Source organism: Stigmatopora argus, chromosome 16 (genome assembly GCF_051989625.1).
Source record: "Stigmatopora argus isolate UIUO_Sarg chromosome 16, RoL_Sarg_1.0, whole genome shotgun sequence".
Lineage (NCBI taxonomy): Eukaryota > Metazoa > Chordata > Actinopteri > Syngnathiformes > Syngnathidae > Stigmatopora > Stigmatopora argus.
Window position 1 is genome coordinate 8,007,843 of NC_135402.1, and position 14,089 is coordinate 8,021,931.

Consider the following 14,089-nt stretch of genomic DNA (forward strand, 5'->3'; position numbering starts at 1 on the left):
AATCAAAATTACACTGCAAACATACGCGGGCGCGGCAAACCTGGCACCATTGTGATTTATGGATTCATTAAACCTGCGCCACTTTCAGCATCCCCCGCCTCCTTTTTTTTTTACCACTCACACAAATTACATTTGCTTTGCTGAATTTTTTCCCCCGGAAAAGGGTTCTACCTTCACAAAATGGACAAACGGGGGGGGGGAGAAAAAACGATTTTGTGTACATAACCACAGCGCGTAAACAAGCCTAATTTTCACTGCTGCAGCAAATGAATGTCCTGATGCATTATTCATCAAACCAATAAGGTTCATTTTTACAAGGAAAGGGAGAGGAAGAAATATGAGCGGAAAGCACGCAATTTTATGCGGCGGCCCTAACCCCTGAAAAGCAATTTCCCAGGGACTAATATAAATTAAGCAATTTTCAGACATTTTCAGCACAGCCGCTAAGAACACAAGAGAACAGTGGATGCCTGCTATGCTCAAAATGGATTCTAAAAGGCTCATTTTAACCCACATCACTCATCCGGAATAGTGCTTAAAAGGACTGGCGGGGAATCAAAAGAAAGCCAATGTTTTTTTTTCCTTTTTCTTTTCTCTCTTTTTCAGAAAATACAAACTCGGGTAACAAGTTGATATCGACTAAAACGGAAACCCACTCACTGACTTGACAGAGTGCTGCTGAAAAGACTGAAAAGTTCAGATCTCTGTTCTCCACTTTGCGTATTACTCAAGAGCACAGCTCTTTTATGCTCCAAAATAATAACAACGGAATGGAAAACGTCAATTTAGCTCCTCCTGTAGATTTTTGGTTACCGAAACGATACCGCGGCAATTTACCCCCTTCTTTCTCTTGATAAAATCCCTCTCCATCTTATTGTTTGATTTGTAACCTTTAAAAAATCTTAAAAACATTCTTTTTCCACCCAATTCCAATTTTCAAAAAAAAAAAAACGTTATCTGGCCCGAATTTCCATCACGAAATCGGATCTGGGACATCCTTTATATATACTTATGGATTATTTTAATGCTTGTAGCCTTTAACTCATTAACTGCCATTGACCGATAAAGACTGCCAATCCATTTCAACTAGGAAGGCTAGCATTGATCGTTCAATATTCTGAGGTGGTTTTCAAGAAGCTTTAATCAGTTCGGGTAAATCCAACTTCTCATTAATTGGATATAGGAAATGTTCAATGTAAATGTATTTCAAAAATCAATAACCTATTCAGTTATGTATTAAAAAATCTATCAAAAAAACAAGCACCTGTGCAAGCCAATTGCAACACTGTTTTAAAACCAAGCACACAAAAAATACACTGATGGGTTTCCAGGAGCTGTAAAACAGAAAACTTGACGTTTTCAAACATCAGCAAGCAAATGCATGACAGATATAAAAATTTCGCCAATCAGTATATATTTATATTTTTGGAAGTTTTTTTGTTTTAATCAGCACTTCAGCAGCTTGAACAGGGGAGAAAAATCTGATAAACATATTTACTGTATATTCTTTTCATTAAGAGCTGTGCATAATCTTTTTTTCTATTTCATTAATGGTCATTTAGTACTCCCAAAATTTTAAAAAATAAATGTTGGATATTTCTCAATGTAAAAAAAAAGTGTAGAGGTGAACTTCTTTTCATATTTGATCAATATGAATTTTCTCAATGAGTTAAAAGAATAGTGTTCCTTAATTTAAAAGTTTAAAAAAAATGTTGGATATTTTTCCATTTAAGTGTACGAAGGTTAACTTCTTACCATACTTAACCAATAAGAATTTTCTCAATTACTGTAAGCTTTTGAATCCTTTCTTTAACTGATCGTATTTTTTTTTTTGCTATGAAAAAAATGCTAGAGAAAATTTGCTATGTTTATTCAAGGTCAGAAACGGCAAGATCAAACCAGGTTTCATCTGGATCCAATTCAGTATGCACATTTGGAAGCAATTTATATTCAACATGAAAGACGTTTTTAAAACCCTTCTACATGAAATTTTATCTGGTTTGGTCTGGGAGGGTTAGTAACATTAAAATCCAAATTCTTACAAATCTGATCACAAGGAAGCAATTGAAATTTTATGTGGATAATCTTATTTAACATGAGTTACTTTCAATTCTTTCAAATCTAATCAAAGTAACTTATATAGCAATTTCTTCTAATCCTACTGGAACTTTTCCTTTTAATCAAATTTCCTATTGAGAATTTAAGACAAACTGGGGGTTATTTTCAAGTGTTTTAAACTAAATGCACAAAATTTGCCCTATATTATTCATTGCAATTTTGCAGCAGACTACTTGATTTAACATGTGAACTTAAATTAAAGGTCAGCATTCAAATTAAGTCCAGCAAAATGGCAATCTTGTTCAAAAAATAAACAATAAAATAAACAGCAAAAGGGAACAGCCTGCACTGGATTAATGAGGGGAAAAAAATGCAGAATCCCTGCTAGTGATTGTTTTTCCTGCCCTCAATTTTTTTTTGCTGACATTCTTTTTCTTTCTACATTACAGTCCATCTTGTACTAGCAAATCAAAATTCCAAATCTCTTCAAAATCCAAAATATTCTGTGATTAAATCTTTTCTTCTCCACCAAAACAGACCCAAAAGCTGTGAATGCAACAACAGTTATGAGTAGGATAAAGTAGCTTTAATAAAGTCGTTTATAATTTTAAATTTGTTAGACAAAAGCATTCACAGCCAGAGGCTCTTGCAGAGGGACAAAACACGGGGGAGGAAAAAAAAGCTGACTTGACACCCTGCTGATGAATGCAGATTTTTTTTTTAAAGGTCAGTGTGAATTTAATAGGTTGACCATCCATGTACATAAATTTTCACTGTGGAAAAATATCTAGATTATAATTTGATCCATTCCCTTCAAATTGAGACAACAAATCACAAACTGATCAAATTAAATAGACTGATTTAATTTGTCCTAAAAAGCTGCCTACAGGTGTCGCCAACGAGTCGCATATTTCAAATATTGGGGGAAAACAGCCATCTTTTTCCGTCCAAACACCATTTTAAGATATTTTAACGTAAGGGTCCAAAAGTGATGTTGTTATTTGCCTTAGAAGTTAAACGATCATAAAAATACCAAGATGCGGCTTTAATATGGCTCGAAAAAGGGGGGCGCAACTCCGGAGCCCAGCTCAAATTTGATGGAAAATTCACACAAAAAACATGGCTGCAGGAGGTTTTAGTGTGTGTGTGCGAGTGTATAGATCCCCCTTCTCTTTTCGCCCTTCAATTCGCCACCGAAACTGCTTTAGCTGCATTTCCACCACCACTCGATTGAAAAGTTCCAATTGTTAAATCCAAATTTGCGACAAATGAGGATTATTGCTCCTCATTGATGGCTGCACCTGGTTCAGAAAGCGAACACTAACCCCGACTGTAGCTTGCGCGTCCATTAATCAAATGAAGCAGCCATAACTTAACGTTAGTTAGCTTGCTATCGAAAAAAAAAATGGAATTATTTTTCCCATCAAAAAATAATAATAAACGAGTTGACGTACCTCCAAAAGCACCGCAGATCATGCGAAAATTCTCCCGAAGAAAAAGCCTCCCTCTCCGGCCAGGGGTGACTGCAACAACGGCTTCCTCCTCCGGGGGAGGTAAAATGTTAATTAGTTATGAGGAAATTCAAAAATGTTAGACATTTCCCTCCAGTCTTGTGTGCCCCCTCGCCGCCTCCAGGCGCTACGTTACATTTTTTAGAGCAAATAACGTAACGCGTCTTCCATCAGACGCCAGTCCAGACTGTGCGGGCTTGTGCGATTACGACGCTGGCGCTGGGGGAGGAGGTTGTGTCGCTGTTCCTGGTTGGGATTTTTTTTTTTCGGCCGCCATGCACAAGGGCAGATTCCAAAATTGCAGCGCCGGCCTGCAATAGCACACATTAAAAAAGGAAAAATGGTGAGGGGGGTGAAAGTAAGGGAAGAAGAGATGGTGGAGGGGGAGTGGGTTGGTCGATTAAAAACATTCCCGGCGAAAAAGCCATGCTACGTGGGAAATGGAAGATTTTAAATGCCACTTGTTTTCTGTCTGGTTTGCATTATTTTAGCGTAAATTTGGAAATTTAACTGTTAAAAATGTACATTGAACCCCTATATTCACTGACTTTTGGACGGATATCACGGAAAGGTCAACAGAGCCAGGAAATGTAATAAACTCGTCTGTTGTAATGTTTTTGTTGGCCAACATTTTTATTTCAAAACCCAATTCTGATGTTGTATTTTTTTCGTTAAGAATTGAATTGTTAACTTGTTTCCTCTGTGAGATCAAATGTAGGACAGTAAAGAAAAAAACAATCACTTTAAAGTACAGTATTATTTAAAGTTTTAAGTTTGCCCTGGCTATGAAATATATATGGCTAGATGTCTAAAGGGGAAGGTGGTGGCGTGAGTAACTGGCGCCCATCTTGCGACGGAGAATTTGACGGCTGCTCTATCTATGGTAGTGGGATTTTTGTTTGTTTTTTGCAATTAATGATTTACAAAATATATATGTATACATATATTTTTTTAAGTATGCAGTTAAATTACTCCAGCTCATCTCTGACTTTAATGAAATACCAAACTGTTTAAAAAGGCGAAATACAGCTATTTCAAAGCACATTCTGCGTTGAGTCTAATTTATTTCAGGAATGGCCTCGACCCAAAACTGAAGACACTGGTCCCCATTTGTTTAGAGGGCACATCGGACATCTAGTGTACTATTTTAGAGATCTATGGTTTATACCTCCACCATCCTGCTTTCCTGCATGAGACTGTTTGCTTTGCCTTGTTCTATTTTAAGATACCTTCTCTCTTTTTTGTGTTTTTGTTTTTTTTCCTCATGTTCAAAGTAAGGACAGTGAAATTATGTTTAAGTATGTGTAGGATTTGCGAATTTAATATGCACTTTAGGAAGTAGAATCTACATTTGACCCAAAAAACAATATCATCATAAACATCATTTAATGCTTTATTTTATTCCTTTTTTTATTAATTGTAAAAATATATATATACATATATACATACACACATACATACATTCACATACATATACATATATACATACATATATATATACATATATACATATATATACACATATATACATACATATGCGTATACTATATACATATACATGTGACAAAATTATAGATTGACATTTTTGTGTTTTTATTTGATTTTTGTTGATAAAACTTGGCTGAGAATAACATAATACTGTAATTTATAGATGACAGATGAAGAAAAACATTTCTTACAATCATATATTCTTTCATTCTTATCATTTAAAAATAACGTTAAAGCAATGAAAGAATACACATGGTTATAAGAAATATTTCTCTTCTCAGTTTTACATGAAGTGTGCTGCAGCTCAAAAACAGTTGGGCAACTCCATTTAATCACATGAATTTTGTCCTATGGTTGCATTACTTAAAATGTATCAGCAGAGAGCAGCAACACACTTACCACTCACTAGTTACAGCAAAGTGAATGGAGATCAAAATAAATAAAAAATAAAAGAAAATTTCACACTGTGCTACGAAAGGGCTGCTTGTTTTAAAGCATTAGAGTAATGTCATTGTTGAAGTAGGCTGAATTTTTTTTTTATTTCTGCATATATTAGTAACTCTTTCATAGCTATTAATGTCCAATCATCCTTCTGCTGTGAATTGAAAGGGGTTTGTCACAATCCATATATACTGGGTGAGGACCAGTCTATGATATTCATTTAGATCAACTCCATATCACCTTAAGGAGGACAAACAATAAGATAAATGGCAAGATGAATGAATACTCAAATGGTCATAGTTGTCATTCATGTATACGCTCTATTTAAAATAAAATCAGGGGAAAACTAAATTGTATGTTCATCCCAACTAAATTGAGTGTCCCCAATACCACAAATCTTTCCTCCATCATGTTTCACAACACCAGGGTTGCGTAATAACCTCCTTTTCTTTCAAGAGGCCCCATAACCAGGTGAGAAAGCTACATAACAATTGTTGTATTTCTTCTTCACTGACCTATTTCGGATTGACTGGAGAGTTGAACCAAAAGTTCAACCGTGTAGAACTTTCTTGCTATTGGATATTCATCTAAAAATCAACATTTTAAGAGGATTGGAATCAGGTTTTTAAATGTATTTTCAAATGTGGCAAGTGGTTAGCGCGTCGACCTCGCAGTTCTGGGGTCAATATTTATCAATTCTTGGCGGTAGCACATCAAAAAAACCTATTGGGATATAAATATAATTGCAGAATGTCACCATATTAAGAAATCCATCCAAAAGAAGACGTATTATTTATAAAGATGGACAAAAGAGAAGAATACAAAGATGTGTGAGGTCAGGTTTGAGCCTCACTTGACCATCTGTAGATTCTTGGCAAGGATCTTTTTAGTTTTTCCGTCATACTTGGAATGCTCTTTAATTAAACCTGAGTTTCCTGGCTTTGTTCTGACCAATGACAGTAAATACATTGTCAGAGGAAATGAATTCAAGCAAAATCATTACAGCAAAGCAGAACTGGCATTTAATAAATTCTGTTGCATGCACATTTTTTGCGAGTGATCACATTTTTGCAAGTTAGATCTATTTATGTCCTTAAAAAAATGTTAACTTCCTATTTATAGCATTTAGGGAGGTGAGAAAAAGGGAGGTTGTTGAAGTAATGAGTCACCTCTGGCCTGAATGACCAAAGAATGACGAAGACAGCTGCGGTAATAAAAAAAAAAAAAAAATCCTGAGAATAGAAAGTCACATACATGAAGGAACTGAACATAATGGCTACAGATTTTTTATCTTGCTGATTCCAAGCAACATACTTTGATAAGAGACCTTCCTGAATGTTGCTGTTCTGAACAGAACAAAATATATCTGTGTGCAAGCCCTCGCATTGTAGTATATTTGGAATTCAGACCAAAAAAAAATGTAGATAGCAGACTCTGAACCTTAATCCTTCCCTAAACCACGCAAAACACTAGGAGTGTTGCACCGATATACTAGAAAAGGCAATCATTGATAAGGGTTACACCACATGTGTCAAAGTGGCGGCCCGGGGGCCAAATCTGGCCCGCCGCATCATTTTGTGTGGCCCAGGAAAGTAAATCATGAGTGCCGACTTTCGGTTTTAGGATCAAATTAAAATGAAGAGTATAGATGTATATTAAATTTCCTGATTTCCCCCCTTTTAAATCAATAATTGTATTTTTTTAATCCATTTTTTCTGTGTTTTTAGTTCAAAAATCATTTTGTAAAATCTAAAAATATATTTTAAAAAACTAAAATAAACATTGTTTTAGATCTACAAAAAAAACGGAATATTCAGGGCTTTTAATCCAGTTCTTTTAATCCATTTATTTAAAAAAATCTAAATATTATATCTAAAATGGTCCGGCCCACGTGAAATCAAGTTGACGTTAAAGCGGCCCGCGAACCAACCCGAGTCTGACACCCTTGGGTTACACTGATACTAGTACTGGTACCAATACTAGTGCCAGTGCCGATACTTGTACCGATACTCATCTATTACCTCATCAGTATCATGCACATATCGACAGACACTATATTGATACCACATTTTTATTTCATATGTACATTTTCTCTGTATACTTACTCATGAATGTTCATTTGCTGCCAACCTCAAAGTTCAAATGCATTGGACATCTGCAAGTGATAAAATTAAATTCACAAGAGAAAGATGATTGGACGCCACACAATTGGATGTTTGTCATTATTTTGGGACGGGTGACAAATGTGCCTTTTTTCGGTGTTGTGAATACCTGTGGGCCATTTTGGGTAGGTCTCGAGTACATACATATTGGGCTGTTATTTGTTATTACTCCACGATGTGATTTTAGTGCCGTATTTTGGTACTGCTACGATACCAGAACTTTGTGATTTTTGCTTTGTTGTTCTGCGGCCTTTGCGACTGTATTGTCTAACTTGTAACTATGCCTTTCCTGTATCTGCATTCTCACCCTCTTGCTACTGTGACAAGGAAATTTCCTGAATACGGGATGAATAAAGTTATCCAATCCAATCACTACCGATGTCAGTAAAGTCGGTACAATACTACACGTAACCCTATTTTGTTGTCCAGAGATTTGGAATCCTATCCACCCTTAAATTAATGTTTAATGAGTTTAATTTTGAATGTAATTTGTGATTGTAGCATCCTATGAAAATAAGGGTGGTTATGTGGGGCAAGAGGAATCCCTGACGTCATTTATCGGACAAATGAATTAACAAAGATGCTTCTCAGGTGTTTATAAATTTCATTTACCCATTAGCAGTGCACTCCTTTGAGACCTCCTTTAATGAATAAAAAGATTTGTATGCAGATACACGTGTGTTTGCTTGACCTACGGGCTGGCCTTTTATAAATGAACGTGCTATATTAGGCAGCTAATTAAGCAGACAGCTAAATTATAAAAGAGGTGAATGCATCTCAAGGACAAATTATGACAGGACACGTCATGATTGCTGACGTCTTTTCAAAGGTCTGATTCTTTAAAAAAAATACGTACAGCCTCACATATATAGTAAATAACACATTTAGGTATAGTATATACAAAAAAATATGTGAAATTAACATTTATCTGAATTGAAAGACCTATTTTTTGACTTTTCCATCCCAGAATAGTCCAACAATTATGGTCAAAAGAATATAAAGTAGAAGAACGAGATAAATAAAGTACTACAAACTAAGAAAATCTTTAATATATAACAAACCTGTTTTCACAACACCCATAAGAATTTTTGTTGGATAAACTCAATGTCTGTTTTCCACTGTTTGGGAGCAGTCAATTGGTAGATAGTGTTTAGTTGGCATTATGTAAAATGAAAAATGTTAAACCAAATTAATTCCATCCTGTCACTTGTCTTTTAAATGGTCTTATGACTTTTGCATGATTGTGTCATCATCTGACCTGCTATTTTCAGTCTACCCTCCATTTGCATTTCACATTCTTCTCCTGTCTTTGTTCCAGCTCCCACCTCACTTGTGAATGAAAATAGTTTGCATTTGCTGATACCTTCACACCATTGCTGTGACCCAACATTTCAGTGTTTGTTATTCACTGCCGTGCCCTGCATTATCAGCCCCTGTGTGTGCAAAAGCTCTACCCGCTTTGGCCGTTGCTTCATTGTAAAGGCACATAATGCTTTTGGCAGGAGTCGGTATACAAATAATACCTGCTGGCTATCGCTTTTCCACTTATTTTTCTAGAAGTCATCTACTGATTGTGAACCCTTGTGTTGAGAATTTATATATATATATACTACTTCAAAATTATCAAAACGTTCTTGTCATTTTGGTCCAATTCACATAATACACATTCATAAATTCACCCACACCTAAAGAATTACAAAATTAAGATACATAAACCAGCCAGTTTTAGGCAAAAATATGCCGTTCTACCAAATCTAGAAGAAAAAAAACATTGATTTCCAAAGCCTCCATTTGATCATCATCAAATGTGCAATTGGAAATGTAACGGGAGGTTTTGTTGATTTTTTGGCCAAAAATTGACTGATAACTTGCATGCTTTGACTTTGTAGATTTTTTTACATGTAATTTATGTGAATTTGACTTAAATTATTGAACAAGTAGCACATTGAAAGTTTGAAATGTTGTTTGCTATTGGAAATGAAACTGGTTCTTTTTTGGAGGCAAAAGGGTGCAACTGTTAAAGTTGGGTGCAAATTTTACAAAAAAAATCCAAATTCTGTAATTTAAAAGAACAAAAATTAAGTTGGAACGATGTGAAGAGTTCGGATTATGCGGCGAACCAAAAAAGAAGCACCCCGAGGTGATACAACCGCCTCGAGCAGTGTTTTTGCACCTCTTTCATCACTCCATTTAATATTAAGCGGATGAGGTCATCGGCATTGTCTGAGACATAATGACTTTGACGGATTTGTGGAGTGGAGAGTGTAAGAATTGCTGAATTTTCAAGCTCTGACACGTTTACACCCTTGAACGGTTCAACATACTTTACGACACTCGTTCAGGATTTCTGAATAGGTGTGAATTGGACTCGTGAGGAAATCAGGAAAAAAAACACATTTATTTTATACGACACACAAGCACGATGATGCAATGAGTGACTAAAAGATTAGCCACTTCCTGATGATGCCCGAGGCGGCTGAATATGACTGCATGCTAAGTTACATGGAAAAAAGGCATCAGGTCAACTGTTGATTTTTATGAAGATACAAGAGGGAAACTAATATTTCCACTGAAAAAGATAATAATAACACCTACATGGGCCCCTTTCTATTTTATCCTGTTAGTTATTTTTTATTGGTCGTCATTGATGGTGCTCGGCGTGCAATCCATTCCACAGTTCAAATGAATTGTTTCAAACCCAATTGATGCTTAACTGAAAGTTAAGCATTTACAGCCACTCCTTCTAATTGAAATGAATTGGATGTTTATAAGTGTCACATAGGGCGCACTTAAGTCTAAAATTTTCTCCAAAGTAGACGGGGTGCCCAATTAGTATGCGCTAAATTCAAGATTCTGTTAATGTCGCTGTATGACCCTGACAGCTTGGCTGTCTGGGTACATTGGTTGCTGACGCGCTATATTTATATACATATTTTCCCGACTATAAGGCGCACTTAAGTCTTAAATTTTCTCCAAAATAGACAGGGCGCCTTATAATCCAGTGTGCTTTATATATGGAAAAAAAAATTAAAATGTGTCATTCATTGAGGGTGCGCCTTATGATGCGGTGCGCCTTATAGTCGTGAAAATACGGTAGTGAAAAGGGGGACGGGTGAAATGGGAATGCGCGTGACCACATCATGCTTAAAGCATGACTATTAGCAGTCGACGATGACACTTTCATTTGTTATCCGTGACCGAGATGGTCCGGATTAGAGCCAAAATGGGTAAAACGAGATTGGTTTTACAAAAAACGTACAAGATCCCATACAAAAGCTGTTATACGGCGTACACAATTTGAAATGATCAATAAATGTATAAAATACGGGAAAAAAGTTCATAGGTATACATTGTGGATTGTGTCCTGTTTGTTTTAGGGCATTTCGAGCCCACATTGTGTTCAACTTGCTAATGTCAAATCTGTTGTAGTCAAGACACTGACAGAATATGTGTTTCCTGTTTTTCTAATGAGAAAAAAAAGGTGACAGGGCAGTTTCCCGACCACATCTAAAGTGATCGAAACCGGGTTGCTAGGAGACTAATGGAAAGTCATTGGCCACAAGGAATGGCAGGACTGAGTCACTGACCGAGAGGGAAATTGCGTGAAATAAAACACCCAAAATAGAAAGGGGAAACTACACCAAATCTCAAATATGACCGGGTCAAATATTATTTCACAATTTGCCACTCATGTACGTATGTATATACTCCATAATAAAAGACTATAATTTGCTCTGGTGAGGCCAGGGAAGCAATCTTCTTGATTCCTTCTCCACAAAGAATAAAAAACACTGAGCACAGGCTGACATTAAGCGTTGTAGTATTAGGTAACACCAAAGTGGGTGAGAGCCGGATATCTGCCACTGTTCGATTTGCGTCTGCACTCGGCTCTTGACATTTGTACATTGAAAAGGAGAGGCTGTTTGCGTCCTTGGTCCCGCTCTCAAAACACTAACGTACTTGAGAGCGTGTCAGAAAGCATGTCTGTAGCAAATTTTCACGATTTCTGACCATAATTAATAGTTTTCTGAAACGCCAGATAATTCCACTTCATATTTTTGGGTGGCCAGTGTGTAGGCAGTTATTTAGTAATAAAAATAAAAACACTTAAATCTTTTTTTTCTCAGAAAACTTGGTTTAGGGACAATATCGGCTGAAAATGGTATTAGCGCAACACCAGTTCGAAGTATTGCAATCACATCTGAGAATTTTGTCTTCTTAAAAGAAATCCTTCTGAATTAGATGACAAATAGCAAGAAAAAAACACGTGTCAGACGCCAACGATGCCAACTCAACAGTTCCCTGAAGCCCTTTTTAAATACTTTTGTACTGTCATTGGCCTTAGTTTAACTTGTACTTGATACAGAATTCTTCATCATCTAAAGCTATATTTAGGTAGTTTCAATTCCATATCCTGGAACCGCCTTCTGAAATTATATAATGGTGTTTTATAATAGAAAGAGTGCATTTTCCATTCTTTCAGTTGAGGTTCTCTGGTACATGCATACCAACTGCTAAATATAGCCAATAGTGACTTTTCAACAAACGCTTTGGGGAAAGTACATTTGAAAGCCAAGATGGTCATTTGTAAACTGACTAAACTGACTGACTAAATATGCTTTTTGAGTTCGGGTATGAAATATGGATGAACGTTGAATATTATCAATCATTATTTGAAGTACATTGGCTGCGCAATACACCATTTTTAGAGCAAACTAGATCAGGAACATAAAACTAGTTTTCATTGGCTCCGGATATTGATGCTCTTGGCAGTTTTATCTTATCCACATTGCTTTTCCTGCGACTTTTAATATATTCAAAACAAAGTTTCAATTCTGACTCCCGGGCAAAAAAATACTTTGAGGTGAAAAAACACGTTTTCAATGCAGTTCTCTTATGATCGTCATTTTTGTAATGCTTGTTAAAACCTCAGGCCCTGTTCTTCCAACACTTTACAATAGGATATGTTATACTAGGCCGAGGAAAGATTTGTGACCGAATGGAAAACAGGAGAAAGGCCAAGTCTGTCCGGTTGGCGTTTGAACGGTTGCGTAATGGCGAGGCCGTGAAGGGGAAACGGAAAAAGAGGATCCATCAAAGAGCTGCGTGAAAACACCTGCAGATGAAACTAATCCGTCTTTTGAAAAGGGCCATCTCAGACACATTTTATAAACAGAGGGCCACTTATAAAGTAATGATGATTCTTTCCAGTCGGTCCACTTAGGACAATGCTTAATTTGCACTTGTCGTCTTTTGCCAATCCTCAAATATATACAGTAAATATTCTTTTTTTAATTTAAGTTTGTTATTTACAAAATGAAAATGTAAATATTCTCTTTATATATATATATTGGTTAATTTGCATATTTTATCAACAGTATTTACATTTTCAAACAAAAAGGCGTGGGGGGAAATTTAAACATTTTTATTTGGTGATTTAATTAATAAAATTAAGGAATAAACTGTAAATATCCTCTTATTTTTATTTATTTTGATAAAACTGCAAAAAAAATCTGCAATATTCTGGAAATTCTACATAGATTTTACTCTTTACAAAAAAGTCAACGCCAGTGATTTACTTTAGCGGGCCCAAAAAAATGATGCAGCAGGTCATATCTGGGCCCCGAGGCCAGCAGTTTGACACCCTTGATATAGATACCTCAATTACTGGAATTTTCTCTTAAAGGTAAGTTTCTCAAATTCAGGGTAACTCTTTCAGTGCCGTTATGTGGCATCTAGTTGTTCATTTTAATGACGTTTACATTAGTAAAGTTCCTTTGCTGCCACCCTTCCACATCAAATGGAATGGACGTCTAGTGTTGTGAACAGCAGACCCTGAATTTGTTTTAAACTATCTAACTGAGTTCCATCATTTTTTTTGCTGAACAGTTGTGCATTCTTTTGCACTGGCAACATAATGAGCACAGTAGTTTTATCCGAGATGTAGCAGCTTCTGAGTCACACATTTGTAATGTACGACAGCATCAAACGCTTGATTCATTTCCGCTGATCCGCTTCCTCCCTTGAGATGGCACGTTACGCAGCTTGATGGCACAAGCTGCTAACGACTCATCCGAGATCTTTCGGATAATTAGCCAGTAAAGAAAAGAATCCCACATCAGTTTTTGATGGTCTTTCCTATATGATTGTCTCTACATCATTTAAAATGGTGGTAAAGTGTTATTTTTAAACTGGATGCCAGGTTAGATTTCACGTTTCAAGCTTTTTTAGTTGGTAGGCTCTTCCGCACGAGTGTGGATTCTGGCTGCATTCAATTTTGATATTTATATTTAAACTCTGCTCTGACTTGCCTGAGAGAGATTCAAACTATTTTTTGCAAGTTTCCACCCAAAAAATAAGACTAAGCAAAATAATGAAGAACACAAAGTCATCTGAAAGGTCAAACTCAACTCAATGTTTACAACTGCG

General features: G+C 36.1%; 1 protein-coding gene across 9 annotated transcripts in view; it reads right to left on the reverse strand.

Moving 5' to 3' along the window:
* znf618 (zinc finger protein 618) overlaps positions 1-14,089 on the reverse strand; it is a 34,542-nt gene that overhangs the window by 19,486 nt on the left and 967 nt on the right. For 5 of the 9 annotated variants that reach the window (XM_077622969.1, XM_077622967.1, XM_077622970.1 and 2 more), the window contains exon 1: positions 3,513-3,951. The gene's annotated coding sequence lies outside the window, so the exon portion shown is untranslated. Of the gene's footprint in view, positions 1-3,512; positions 3,954-14,089 lie in introns of those variants that run through there. The other 4 variants (XM_077622968.1, XM_077622964.1, XM_077622965.1 and 1 more) reach the window with 3 other exon arrangements.